General features: G+C 33.5%; 1 protein-coding gene across 1 annotated transcript in view; it reads right to left on the bottom strand.

The window, feature by feature from the left end:
- The window catches only part of HDGFL3 (HDGF like 3), a 107,994-nt gene that overhangs the window by 50,421 nt on the left and 42,138 nt on the right, over positions 1-15,435 (bottom strand). The gene's annotated exons all lie outside the window — the stretch shown is intronic.

A 15,435-nucleotide genomic window follows, 5' to 3' on the forward strand; every position in this document is an offset into this window, starting at 1 on the left:
CTCCATAAACAGTAAAAAAAAAAAAAAAAACCCAAACAGATAAAAACCCTAAATAAAGCATTTAATTAAGTCTCTTCCTCAAACAAATATTTTAAAGAGGTGTTAATTAGAAAATTATTTTTAAAATTGAAATTACATATCTGAACCAACTCCCTGCCAAATCCCAAGACTAAACCTAACAAAATTGCCAGTGGTCCTGCATAATCTTCATTATTGAGTAGATAAGAAACACCTGTCTTTTAAATGAAATGCTTGAAATACTTTACTTTCTTCAGTAGGTTATGTAACCACATAAAATCTTATTTTCATCACTAATTTGCTAAGCAAACTCCTTTTTTCACAGATGACAGAAAAATGACTTTGGGCAAATTAATTCATTTCTGTGGGTCTCTCTTTCCTTACCCATAAAATAAGGATGTTAATTAAACATATATCCACTAAGGTACCTTACAATTCTTAATCTATGAACCTTGGTAAATATAAGAGGTATTTTCCATAAGTAGGGAACAAAATATTTTGGTCAAAGTTAAGATGCTTCCTCCCTATTCAATTTATAAGAATAGATCTAAAAAATTCTGCCTAAATTTGAATCTGATTATGTTATTAAATTCATGCTACCTAATATCAATTGGGTCTTCATTTAACAGTCCTTCTATTGCCTCATTATTGACTGTAATCCTTCCTAATGGTTACTGCAGCTATCTTCTTTGGTAGAAAACCTTATTCCAACAACTGTTTCTTAGGTGAATTTGATTCAAGTTTTCATCCTTCATTTCTCCTGTTTTATAACCAAACTCCTAAAAAAAGATTTGTGCATGTTCCTTCAATTCCACTCTTCTTACTTTATTTTTCAGACCTTGCATGTCCTGTTTGGAATTTAAAGTCCTTGTAATCTGGCTTTTAACTTCATCATTTTGTTAACTATAGAGAACAATTTCAGTTAAAGTTCTCTTAATTGCCCATTCTAACATCTTTAGTCCACATCCTTCTTAACCCTTTTAAAGAATTCGATAACATTTCTCTTATACTTTATGTTTCTTCCTTAAGGATATGATTTCTCTTTCATCACATTCAATTTGGATCAACGTATACCATGGAAACAATGTAAAGACTGACAAATTGCCTTGTCTGGAGGGGGGAGGGTGGGGGGAAGTAAGATTAGGGGGAAAATTGTAAAACTCAAAATAAATAAAATCTTAAAAAAAAGAATTTGGTACTTATTTCTCAATACTCTCTCTTTCCTAGGTTTTTGTAATAACTTTCTCCTGATTCTTTTGGAATCTTTCTCTAAAGGCTAATTAATTAATCTCAATTTGTCAGTTTCTACAGTTTCTAGCACCCTTTCCCTATCAAAATTACTTTGTATTTATTTTGTATATGTTTTGCATTATTTTGGGTGATCATGTTATTAATTCCAACATAGAATGAAAGTTTCTTGACAGCAGAGACTGTTTTGTTTTTGCCTTTTTATCTTCAGTACCTAGCACATGGTGGACAGTTAATAAAGAGCTTGATTGATTTATTGAGAAATTTTAAGTCATTCACCATGAACTCTTTCATTTTCTTTATACCATACTTCAAAATTCTCCTCTATCTTCTTACTTCCAAATTTTGTTTCTTACTTTACTCTGGTCTCTAAAGAAGAGATATCCCTTCACTTTGTCAAGGCCAACCCCTTTCAACTGTGCCCTTGATTCCATCCCTTCTTACCTCTGACAGGTACTTGTCCTGGTAACCATTATTTTCATTACAGTGGTCCTCTTTCAGAGTAAATCCTTTCCTGTGTACTGGTTCATTCTCTACTAGCCATAAGCATGTACACAGATCCTCTATCTTTTAAAAACCCTTTCACTTTAGACTACATTCCCTTCAAGTTTTCTTCTATCATACCTTTATTTCTCTACCACATTCCCAGCGATGTGGTGCAGGGGAACAGAGCACTGGCCTTGGAGTCGGGAGGATAAGAATTCGAATCTAACTTCAGACACTTGACATTTACTAGCTGTGTGATCTTGGACAAGTCACTTAACCCTGATTGCTTCACATCCAAGTTCATCTCCAGTTGATGACTCTGGAGGAGAAAGTAAGGCTGGTAACTTAGCCCAGCACTCCCTTACTTAAATTTAATTCATATGCTTGTCTTGGCATCACTTCCCTGATGTTGTGGTCTTCTTCAAGAAAACATCATCATCACATTCCCAGAAAGAATTGCCTCTTCCTTTGTCTTCACCTCTTTACCAGACATTTATTTCTCAAACTTTTATATCCAGGATTTTCCCCCACTACTCTACTGAAACTACTCTCCTCATAGCAGACTAATTATCTCTTAACTGCTAAATTCAATGATCTCTCAAGTCTCACTTTCCTTGACCCCTCTGCATCTTTTGATAAGCCCTTTAGCTTGAATTCTCTCTCCCTTTTCAGCATCTTTAACGTCTTTGTTATTTCCCCTTCTTGCTACTACATCACTCACTCCTTTTCAATCTTTATTGATTCATTATTGATTTCCTGCTCCATAAACAAGGCTGTCCTTCAAGGTGCCATCCTGGTCTCTCTTCTCTTCTCAATCTGTGCCTCCTTAGGAATCTTTTCAGGTCCTATAGATTTATCATGGCTGATTGACTTTCATTTGAATTCTGGATCTCTAACACCTACTATCTTGTTTGGCACATATTAGTAGATGCTTAGTATGAGCTTATTGTATTGAAATGAATCTCTAAAGAGATTACTACTACTACTACTACTACTACTACTACTACTACTACTACTACTACTACTACTATTACTACTACCACACAGATACTGACACAGACAGAAACACACACACACACACAAACACACAACGTAGTCATAATTGCCTCTATTGGATTCTAGTCCTGTTAAATATCTCCACTTGAATGTTCATTAGTAAATTCATGTCCCTTCAGAAAGGAAGAAGAAACATGATACAATGGAAAGAACACTAGCACACTCTACTATTAGAAGATCTTGAGTCAAAACTCAACTTTGATGCTTAGTGTCTATGTTATCACAGGCAACTCACCTAATAATCTTGATCTTTTCCTCGTATATAAAATGGGGGAATTGGTCTTAATGGTCTCTAAGGCACATTTCAGCTCTAAATCCATAAGACTATAAGACTTATTCAAAGAGAATTTATCATATTATTTCCCAAACCCACTCCTCCAAAGTGCTGTTTTTAATTAAGGATACAATCAGCTTTACAGTCATCCAGATTTATGAGCTTAGAGTTATCTTTCACTTTTCACTTTCCTTCCCTCCAAAATTCAATTAGTGTCTAAATATTATTGATTCTACACCTATTACATTTCCTCCCATTCAATTCCTTCTCCCTTCCATTAATACAACAATCACTTGAATTCCAACCCTCATAACCTGTTGCCAGGATTATTTTAATACCAGCTTAATTGATATTCCTGCTTCTATTACTTCCTCCAACCTTGAGTGGTGAAATTCACCATAACCAGTCTGACATGACCCATCATGCTTCTTGCCTTATTGTTTCCCTTATCCCTCTTTTACTTCTAGCTCTGGAAACATCAAATTAATTTTGCCATTCCATGAAAGGACATGTCAATCAATTGTCTACGGCTCCAGTCACCATCCTCATGACTTTACAATCCAAAATACTACTCCCTGATCACCAGGCTTCTATATGTCTTATTAGAATATAAATCACCAGGCTTCTATATGTCTTATTAGAATATAAATTCTTGAGGACAAAGATAATTTTGTTTTTTGTACCTAATTATTTTGTAACTTTATCCTTAGTACTTACCACAGTGTCTGACACATAGTAAGTGCTTAATAAACTATTTTTTCATTCCTTCTTTCATTTATCTTCCAAAATCTTTCTAAGGCACAGGTTTAATCATGTCATTATTTCCCTGCTCAAGAATGTTTAGTGGTTCTCTATTACCTCTAGAATAGAATACAGATTTGTTAGACTTGGCCACAGAAGCAAAGGCTTTTTTACTCTGAACCCTAATAATCAGTAGCTATGATGAGTTGGTGGGGGGGAAGGGCAGCAAAACAGTGAATTCCCATTTAGAGGACCCAAAATATTAGATCATAAATCATACTTTTAGAATTAGAGGGGATTTTAGGGGCCATTGAATTCAACCTACCCACTTTACAAATGAGGAAAGTAAGACTGTGAAAGATTTGTTTGCCCAAGGTCACATAGTTTGTAAGAATCTTAAGCAATATTTGCATTCAAGTCTTCCTGAATTTCAAACCTAGCACTCTATCCACTCTACAACCACGTTACCTCTTAAAGAATACAATATCTGATAGAGACATAAAGTGGTCCAGTTAAGGGTAAGCTCAATAGTAACTGAATTAAAAATTAAAATTGTATGTCACAACCAATACTTAATCATCTGGAGAATCATTTATTTATAGTTTCTTTTTTTCTACTACTTCCTTCACCTCTTTGATAATTTATCCATATTAGCACCCTCCCTCCCAATATTTTAAGAGGCAAGTAGGGGGCAGCTAGGTGGCACAATAGATAGAGTCCTTTGCATTGAGTCAGGAAGGCTCATTCTCCTGGGTTCTAATCTAGCCTTAGATATTTCCTAGCTATGTGACCTTAGGCAAGTCACTTATGCCTGTTTGCCCCAGTTTCTCATCTAAAATGAACTGGAGATGGAAATAATAAAATACTTCAATTTTTTTGTCAAGACCTTGTGTCAAAACAAGTCATCACCACTGAGCAACAACAAAGAGTACACAAAGGACCTATTTTGCAATTTGTAAGAGGTAGATGTAAAAAGCAGAAGTTTGAAATCAGTGGCTAAAATATTGGAATCTCTCTTTAGTGAATTATTTATTCTGAAGTATTTAACTCTTCAGATAACTATATAGCCTCCATGCTTCTTAAAAGGCTATTTATATCAAGAACATAATTTTTAGAAGTTAGACACCACCACACTAGTTAATAACTTTGAATTTATTTAACGTCTACAAAAGAATATGGCTTAATTCTAAGTATTATAGGATATTTTAAAGTTTAGATCAGTAATAATTGGACAATGTCCTCACCAATCTTTTATTTTTTTATTTTTATTTTTTTTTTAGGTTTTTTTTGCAAGGCAAATGGAGTTAAGTGGCTTGCACAAGGCCACACAGCAAGGTAATTATTAAGTGTCTGAGACCAGATTTGAACCCAGGTACTCCTGACTCCAGGGCCGGTGCTTTATCCACTGCACCACCTAGCTGCCCCCTTTTATTCTTCTTATATAGAAAACAAATACACTTTAAATGAAAAGATGACATTTACACTAAAATATACTACTCAGAAAGTTTTATGGACAAAGAATTCTGAATAATTATAGGCAAATACTGATTCAACCTTGAAGAAGTCTACATAAAAAAGCCTAAAATTTCTGATTTTATCAACTGAAATTATTTTACTGGCATTTGCCTAACCAATAATAATTGCTTCATTTTTAAACAAAAATGATAAATGAGGTCAGAATAGTAGTACCAGTAATGCCACTTATAATTTTAATTAGACATTTTACCTTAACATATTTTACTGTGTTTTCTATTTATTATGTCAAAACAATGACTTCAAAATATTAGAATGGAAATCTCTGCTAAACCTATTATAAATTCAAGTAGCATTTGAAGAAAAATGTAATTATTAATCTTTGTGATCACCTCAGCCTCTTGTTGGATGTTTATAAAAATCCTGTAAAACATTTCCCTGTAAAACAAACTGATGTGGAAAAGAAAATTTATGAAATTTCTCATGGAAAATCCATGTCTTATGCTGCAGAGATGGCATGCTTTCTGACTAATTTTATATATCACAATATATGCATTAAATTTGAGGTAGGTCTTTGAACAGGAGAGAATACAAAGATATGTACTATCATACATTTCTTGGGTTATACTAAACAATTTTCCTTCCAAGCCTGAATAATCTGACTAGAAGAGAAGTAAAATGAAGATCCCATAAGTGAAAATTAAATCCACTATAAATTTATATTATCTAATCTCAATTGGATTCTCATGGCTATACAGCCATGCTTTTATTCTTCCTTGATTGCTATATAGAATCTATTCCAGACCTCTTTCAAATCCCCTTAAAACTAGCCCGGCCTCTGCCGAATCAACTAGGTGGCTCAGTGGGTAGATGAGCAGGATCTGGAAATCAGGAAGATGTGGGTTCAAATCCAGCCTCAACCATGTATTATCCATGTGACCTAGGCAAGCTACTAAAGTCCTAATATTTCTGTTAGGATAAAATGAAGTAATTTATATAAAACACTTTGCAAACCTTGCAATGTTGTATAAATTATAGAAAAATGCTAGCACATTGCTTACTATGAGAACACAAGTCAATCAGCTCTTCAGCTGCATGCCTGAAAACCCTTTTATATTACTCATTCCCCACTTGATAAGTACTCAAAGGATACAAAAGTATCAGAAAAGAAGAAAAGGAAATTAAATCTATTAATAGTCATATGAAAAACCCTCTAAATCACTAATTGGAGAAATGCAAATCTAAACAACTTTGAGATACCATCTTATACCCATCAGATTGGTTAACATGACTGAAAAGGAAAATGACAAATGCTGGGGAAGATATGGGAAAATAGGTACACTAATACACTGTTGGTGGACTCTTTGTCATAGTTGTGAACTAGTCCAACTATTCTAGAGAACAATTTGGAACTATGCCCAAAGAGTAATAAAACTGTGCCTAACTTGGGGCTTAGCAATTTTGCTACTAGGTTTTCTCCCAGAGATCAAATAATAAAAAAGAAAAGGGCTATATTTACAAAAACACTTTTGGCATTTTTTTGTGATGGAAAAAAGTTGGAAATTAAGGAAATATTCATGAATCCAGAAGTAGTTGAACAAGTTGTGGTTTATGATTGTGATGGAATACAATTGACTTGTAAGAAAGGATGAAGAGGATGGTTTCAGAAAAACCTAGGAAGACATATGAACTCATTAAAAGTGAAATGATCAGATTCAGGAAAACTATGAATATTAAAATAGCAATATTATAATAATAAATAGTGAAAGACTTGGCAACAATATAGTGATCAATAGGAAATAATCCAAAAGAACTATTCAATGATCCACAATTTCAAAAGATTTCTGATAAATGCTATCAACCTCCAGATATGGAACTGATGGACTCTTGAATGAAAATTGAAGCATTTTTTTCTCTTTCTTAATTTTTCTTGCTTTTTCACATCAATAATATTTCATGACTTCATAAACATAATGAATATCATGTTTTTTGCCTTCTCAGTGGGTGGGGTCAGGGATAAGAGGAAAGGGCAGAATTTGGAACCCTGAATACAACAACAAAAATTTTAAATCCAATCAATAATAAAATCACCCTTTTTAAAATGTTTCCCCTTTCTTTCTTTGACCCAAGCAGAGATAACTCTTTTTTTTTTTTTAAGGTTTTTGCAAGGCAAACGGGTTTAAGTGGCTTGCCCAAGGCCACACAGCTAGGTAATTTATTAAGTGTCTGAAGCCACATTTGAACTCAGGTACTCCTGACTCTAGGGCTGGTGCTCTATCCACTGTACCACCTAGCCACCCCCTGATAACTCTTCTTACTTCAAGCTCAGTTACCAAATCTTGTTAATTCTACCTCCATAATTATTCTCCTAGGGGTCCCCTTTGCTTCACTCAAAGTTTGCCACCCTCCTTCAGATCTTTGTCATCTCTTGTCTGGATTACTACACTAGCCTCCTCATGGTGTCACTGCTTCCATTCTTTTCCTTCCCTAATTCATCCTTCACAAAGCTGCAAAAATAATTTTAAAGCACAAGTCTGATAATATCATATCCCTTTTCAAATATTCAATGGTTCTCCATTGCCTCTGATATAAAATGCAAACTCTTCATCAGCATTTCAAAGTCTCCACAATCTAGTTCACATTTGCCCTTCCAAATTAATTACATATCATTCTCTTTTACATTTTATATTCCAATCTACTCATTGTTCCTCAACCAAACTATGCCATTTCCTCTTTCCATGACTTTGGCAGGGATTCTTCCCCAAAATTTGAATGTATTTCTTGCTCAACTCTACTTTTCAAATCCCAAGCCTTCTTCAGGGTTTTACCTTTTTTCTACCTTTCATTTTTTTTAAGGTTTTTGCAAGGCAAATGGGGTTAAGTGGTTTGCCCAAGGCCACACAGCTAGGTAATTATTAAGTATCTGAGGCCGGATTTGAACTCAGGTACTCCTGACTTCAGGGCTGGTGCTCTATCTACTGTGTCACCTAGCTGCCCCTTTTCTACCTTTTTTCAAGAGGCCACCCCATTTCCCCCAATTTCCACTGTTTAGAGTTTTCTCCCTCCAGAAATTACTTGACAATGTACATTTTAAATATATCTTTAGTAGCATGTAAAACCCTTGGAAGCAGAACTGCCTTTCATTCTGTCTTTGTATTCATTCTGGGTCTTGTATATAATAAATATTCACTGAGTTGAACTAAGAAATGTAAGCTTTTGGAAACAGAGTCTATAGATGAATATGGACTGAAAAAAAGGAGAAAAAAAGAAAGAAAAGTTGTTTAATAAAATGAAATGATGAACTTTAATTAAAAGGAAGAAAGTGACAGGAAGAAAAGAATAATGATAAAAACCCAATCAAAGTACACAATTTGCGAATTGGAAACTGAGTGAATGTTCATCAATTGGGGAATGACCGAACAAATTATGGTTTATGTATGCTATGGAACACTTTTGTTCTATTAGAAACCAGGGAAGATGGGATTTCAGAGAAGCCTGGAAAGACTTGCATGAACTGGTGCTGAGTGAGATGAGTAGAACCAGAAGAACATTGTACATGCTAACAGCAACATGGGGGTGATGATCAACCTTAATGGACTGGCTCATTCCATCATTAATCAAGGACAATCTTAGGGTATTGGCAACAGAGAAGACCATCTGTATGCAGAAGGAGAACTGTGAAGTCAAAAGAAAGACCAAAGACTACTACCTTCAATTTAAAAAAAAATTGTCTTAAGTATTACATAATTTTGCTATCTCTAATATTTTTTTTCTCAAGGATATGTTTTTTCTCTTGACCCATTCAATTTTGATCAATGTATAGCATGGAAACAATGTAAAGATTATTAGACTGCCTTCTGGGGGTAGGGCTGGGGGAGGGAATGGAGGGTGGGGGGAAAATTGTGAAATTCAAAACCTTACAAAAATGATAGATAGAAACTGCTATTGTATATAATTGGAAAACAAATAAAATATTTTTTAAAAATTAAGTATACAATTTTCAGGCTGATAAAAATTCTGAAATATCATTTGATTTTTTTTAACTTCATTTAAAAAATTACTCTAATTTTGCATGCCTCATTTCATCTCAATTCTTCATCTCTTCCATCTCATTAAGCAAGGAAAGTAGAAATATAGAATACTACAGTAGATAAAATGACTGATTTAAAATTTTTATTTCGGGGTGGCTAGGTGGTGCAGTGGATAAAGCACAGGCCCTCGAGTCAGGAGTAGCTGGAGTACCTGGGTTCAAATCCAGTCTCAGACACTTAATAATTACCTAGTCGTGTGGCCTTGGGCAAGCCACTTAATCCCATTCACCTTGCAAAAAAAAAAAACCCAACAAGAAACCTAAAATTTTTATTTCAATTTCTGTATTTAGGTTTTTGGCTAAAAAATAATTTCCATACAGAGATAGTTTTGACTTAAGACATTAAAACATAAAGAATTCATCATAGAACACACTTAATTTTAAAATACAGAGACAATATATTCAAGTAATCTCATACGTAAGTGATAAAAGGTTATGGAAACAACTATCTTATAGAGTTCCTATGTAAATTTTTTGGATTAAAAAATTGGTGCATGAAAACTTTAATGAATTTTTTTCTTTTGTTTAACCTCGTACCTTAACTATGCTAATTTAAAGAAGTTTAAATCCCAAAGACTTTATTTCAAATTAAGCATTAAAACATCTAAATATCTTTTGTGATAATTAGTCAAGTAAGCTTTTTAACTTTTTAAAAATAAGTTTTGTTATGTAACTTGCTAATATTCTTATCAGAAAAACATCTGGGTTAATCCTTAATTGCTAGGCATCTGGCCCTAATTTTTCTTTAACAACCAAAATGAGTAAATTTCAAATTGACTGTAAATATTTAAGAAATATGTTTGCCACCAAGTTTTTTAAAGAGTCCCTGTCAGTTCTAGAAAGAGCTGGATGTGAACTTATTATCCCCAAGTTCAAACTCTTGATTTGCTAGGTATGTCATATAATCTCTAAAACCCCTACTTTCCTCATCTGTAAAACAAGGAAGCTGGACTAGCTGGTGTCTAGGTTCCTATGACTGTCAGAATGATAATTCAGTTTTTACCAGCAAGAGTATCTTCTGCAGATTAAAAAAGGTTTTTCCTCTAGACTATTGCATTCTAAATTTAAATGTTTTCTAATATTTAAAATAACATAAAGATTATATTTTTCCTGATCAGGAATTTTTTTGAAAATAGAAAAGTAACAATAAACAATGTTATCTATATTTAAATTTTCTCCCTGATGTCATTTAACCTATTATATTTTTGTTCAAAGATTTTATTTCATATTCATTATTATGCTCCCATTCAGATTCATCTTCTTATAATACTATATTCTTCACATCATTCTCCTATATAAAAATCTCTTTGAAAAGATGGTGCACATAAATACTGAAAAATACTATGGTTTATAGGTTGTACTTCAGCTTTTTGAAAAATAGTTTTTTTTCTGGGGAAAATATATTTGGGCCAATATATTACAGAGGAAGCAGCAAAATATAATGGAACAGTTAGGTGATATAGTGGATAGAGTGTCAGTCTTGAAGTCAAGAGGACTTGAGTTCAAATTTAGCCTTACTTGCTTTTGTGACCCTGGGCAAGGCACTGAACTCTGAATGCCTATAAGAATATATAACAGAGTAAGTACCTGACGTGGACATAGAAGACTTGGATTCAATTTCTACTTCTGATGCTTACTAGCAGTATAAACTAGCAGTATAAATGGGCACATTATTTTATTTTCCTTTTCTTCAATTTCTAATAATTTTATATGATGGGGATGATAAGATGATAATATTCACAGAATTGAGGAAGATTCATTTATAAAATAATAGAAATGTAAACTATAGTATATTCAATATCTTCTGTTAATACATTAGAATGTTTTCCCACTAAAATAATTAAAAATTAAAGTTTCGGTTGTCAAGAAAACCTATGTAACACAGAACAACCCATTTTTAGAATCACAGAACTGGAATGATGCTAAGAGACATTTTAATTCAACAGTTATAAACTAAAAAAAAAAAGCTCATACCAGATCAATGGAGCTGTACTGAATTTAGTATTTGTCTGTAAAAATACATTATTACAGGGGTGCTCATAATTCTGAAAGATGACGGTTAGACCATTAAGAATAACTGCAAGAAATAGAGGCTCTGACACAAAGTAAAATATATCGTCTTCTTTGATCACATAAAGTCAGAATAAATTTCTCACAAGTCTCAGGAAAACTGGTAAAAGAAAATATAGGATAAGTAAATGCATTGTAGAATATGACAAAATTTAAAATTTGGAAATAGATATGGACAATAGATAGGACATTCTTTTTTTTTGCAAAGCAACAGGGTTAAGTGACTTGCCCAAGGTCACAAAGCTAGGCAATTATTATTAAGTGTTTGAGGCCACATTTGAACTCAGGTACTACTGACTTCAGGGCCTGTGCTCTATCCACTTCGCCACCTGGCTGCCCCCAAGGTAGGACATTCTTAAGAAACAGCACATGATAAATGAAAATTGATAATTTATCTAGGACCTATCAGGTGCCAATCACTGAGTACTTTTACAATTAATATCTCTTTTGATCCTCATAACAACCTGGGAGGCAGGTGCTATTATTATCCCTATTTAACAGAAAAGGAAACTGAGGTAGACAGCTGTTAAGTCATATTGCATTTTGCATGGTATCTGAGACCAGATTTGAATTCAGGTCTTCCTGACCAAGTCTATATATCAGTGTACCAAAAAATACCTAAAGAGAATATCCTAGCAAAAAAAAAAGTTCCAAAAAGTGTGAATCTATCCATTTTTTAAATTGTTCTGTTCAAATATATTTTTTTAAATGTTCGGAGGGGAAAAAATAAATTCTTTTCGGAACTTGATAGGTTGGATAATGTGCTGTCTTAAGCAACTGGTTCCAAGTTAATTTGCATACAAACAGTAAATTTTAATCGTGAGGAAAATTAGGTGATGAGAAAGCTAGCAGCCTAAGACTGCTAATTAGAAAGCCAACATCAAGAGGTTCCCTAGAACTACTTTGTGGAAATTGTCTAATGAGGGAAGAAGAAAAGGTCAATCTGAAATCAAGGATTTTCAGCCAAACCAGGTAGAAGAAAGGGTAGGGGGGACTATCTTATCTACAAAAAGGAGATGTAGGAGAGGGAACTACATAGGAAGTGAATAGTGTTAGAACATTTCATATGCACAAACCTTCCAAAAACCAAGACTAAGTGAGAAATGCTTGAGTTTTTCTTTAAAATAACAATAATTGGATTCAGAGTGATAATATTATATGACCACAGCAAGGGAAGGTATTTAATTTGTACCTAGGAGTTTGTACTTAAATTAATATTACTCTATGGGTCAGGTTGTCTATTTGAAAATTAAGCAATATTGTTTTCATCATACTCTAGGGATTTAGGAATGGATAACAGACATAACCAGTTGGCCAATGAAGCAAAAACTCAAGGCACCACTCATTTGGGAGCATCCAATTGGAGGGCTTATACAGTGCTTAAGTAACAATAATAAATCTGTAACAAAAATACATTTAGTTTGGAACACTCAAAATTATGAAGAGAGAGCAAATATGAAAAAAATCACAAAATACAAATTACTAATTACTAAAGGAAGAAGCTAAGTGGTATAGCAAATACAGCAACAGACTTGAAATCAGGAAGACAAGTTCAAAATCCAATCTATCTTTGTTACAGTAGGCAAGTTACTTAACCCTTCTGAGCCCGATTTATAATAGGAGAGATTGTACATAATTGTTCCCAAGGTCCTTTCAAACTCTGTTCTATGATTCTGTGATTATCAGAGAATGTTAATGAAGGAATGGAGAGAGTGGGAGATCAAGGATGAGAAAAGTAAAGAAGAAATAGCTCCCCCAAAAGGAAAGAAAAATACCATAATTCTTCTAGGGAAAATTAATGGTGATATGGGAAAAAAGCAAAATAAAAATAAAGCTCTTTTACGGTATATGAGGAAGGCTTAAGATAGAAGAATGGATTAAGATAACTCCAAAAGAATAAAAATTGTAACTGAGGATTGTTCAAAATTCTTCCCTCAAAAATATCAGAAATCATATGATTATCTCATTAGATGCTAAAAATCTTTTCTTTTTGCAAGGCAATGGGGTTAAGTGACTTGCCCAAGGCTACACATCTAGGTAATTATTAAATATCTGAGACTGGATTTGAACCCAGGTACTCCTGACTCCAGGACCAGTGCGTTATCCACTGCACCACCTAGCCACCCCACTAAAAGTCTTTTGACAAAATGCAATATCCATCCCCATTAAAAACACTAGAGAGCTAGGAATAAATGAATATTTCCTTAAAATGATAAGAAGCATCTATCTAAAACCATCAGCAAGCATCATATGCAATGGGAATAAGCTAAAAGTCTTTCCAATAATATCAGAAGTGAAACAGGGATACCCATCATTACCACAATAATTCAATATTGTACCAGAAATGTTAGCTTTAGCAATAAGAGAAGAAAAAGAAATTAAAGAAATTAGACTGGGCAATGAGAAGCTATCACTCTTTTTAAAATAATTTTTTAAAATTTTATTTAAGGCAGTGGGGTTAAGTGTGCCCAAGGTCACAAACAGCTAAGGCAATAATTAAGTGTCTGAGGTCACATTTAAACTCAGGTCCTTCTGACTTTAGGGCCTATGCTCTATCCACTACACCACCTAACTGTCCCCAAACTATCACTCTTTGCAGATGATATGATGGTATACTTAGAGAATCCTAGAGAGATCTATAAAAAAACTACTTGAAACAATAACTTAGGTGAAGTTGTATAATAGAAAATAAACCCATATAAATCATCAGGATTTCTACATATTATCAACAAAGCTGAAAATCAAGAGAAAGAAAGAGAAATTCCATTCAAAATACTGTGGACAATATAAAATATTGGGGAGTCTACTTGCCAAGATAAACCCAAGAATCATATGAATATAATTACAAAACACTTTTCACACAAGTAAAGTCAGATCTAAACAACTGGAAAAGTATCAGTTGCTCCTGTAGACTGAGCTAATTTAATAAACATGATAATTTTCTCTCAATTTTATTTAGTGTCATACCAAGCAAAATACCCCAAAATTATTTTATAGCTAGAAAAAAATAACAAAATTTATCTGAGTACAAAAGATCAAGAATATGAGGGGAATCAATGAAAAAAATACAAAGGAAGATGGCCTATTCACACAAGGTCTAAAACTATATCAAAAAGTAGTAGTTCAGGGTGGCTAGGTGGCGCAGTGGATAGAGCACCAGCCCTGGAGTCAGGAGTACCTGAGTTCAAATCTGGCCACAGACACTTAATAATTACCTAGCTGTGTGGCCTTGGGCAAGCCATTTAACCCCATTTGCCTTGCAAAAAAACTAAAAAAAAAAGTAGTAGTTTAAAACTATTTGATATTGGCTAAGAAATGATCAATGGAATAGAGTAGATAAAAAAGCAATAGTAGTAAAATAATTATATTAATCTACTGTTGGATAAAATCTCTAGTTTCTTGGATAAGAGTTCACTATTTGACAAAAACTTCTGGGAAAACTGTATGGCACAAACTAGGGATAGACCAAAATCACATCGTATACAAAGAAAAGGTCAAAATGGGCACAGGATTTAGACATAACAGGTGATACCATAACAGGTGATACCATAAGCCAGTTAGAAGAGCAAAGAATTGTTTGCCTGTCAGCTCTATGGTGATAAGAATTTATGTCCAAAAAAGAGATGAGAATGTAATGAAATGTAAAATGCATCATTTTGATTACCTTAAATTAAGAAGATTTTTCACAAATCCAAAAAAGCAAAGATTATAAGAAAGCAAAAATTTGGAAAACAATTTTTACTACCAGTATTTCTGATAAAGGTCTCATTTCCAAAATATATAGGAGAACTGGTTCAAATTTACAAGAATGTATGTCATTCCCCAATTGATAAATGGTCAAAGAATAAGAACACTTAGTTTTCAGATGGAGAAACTGAAGCTTTCTATAGGTCATATGAAAAAATTCTAAGTCCCTATTAGAGAAATGCAAATTAAAACCACCTCACAAATATCAGATTGGCTAATATGATAGAAAAGG

Source organism: Macrotis lagotis, chromosome 4 (assembly GCF_037893015.1).
Source record: "Macrotis lagotis isolate mMagLag1 chromosome 4, bilby.v1.9.chrom.fasta, whole genome shotgun sequence".
Classification (NCBI taxonomy): domain Eukaryota; kingdom Metazoa; phylum Chordata; class Mammalia; order Peramelemorphia; family Peramelidae; genus Macrotis; species Macrotis lagotis.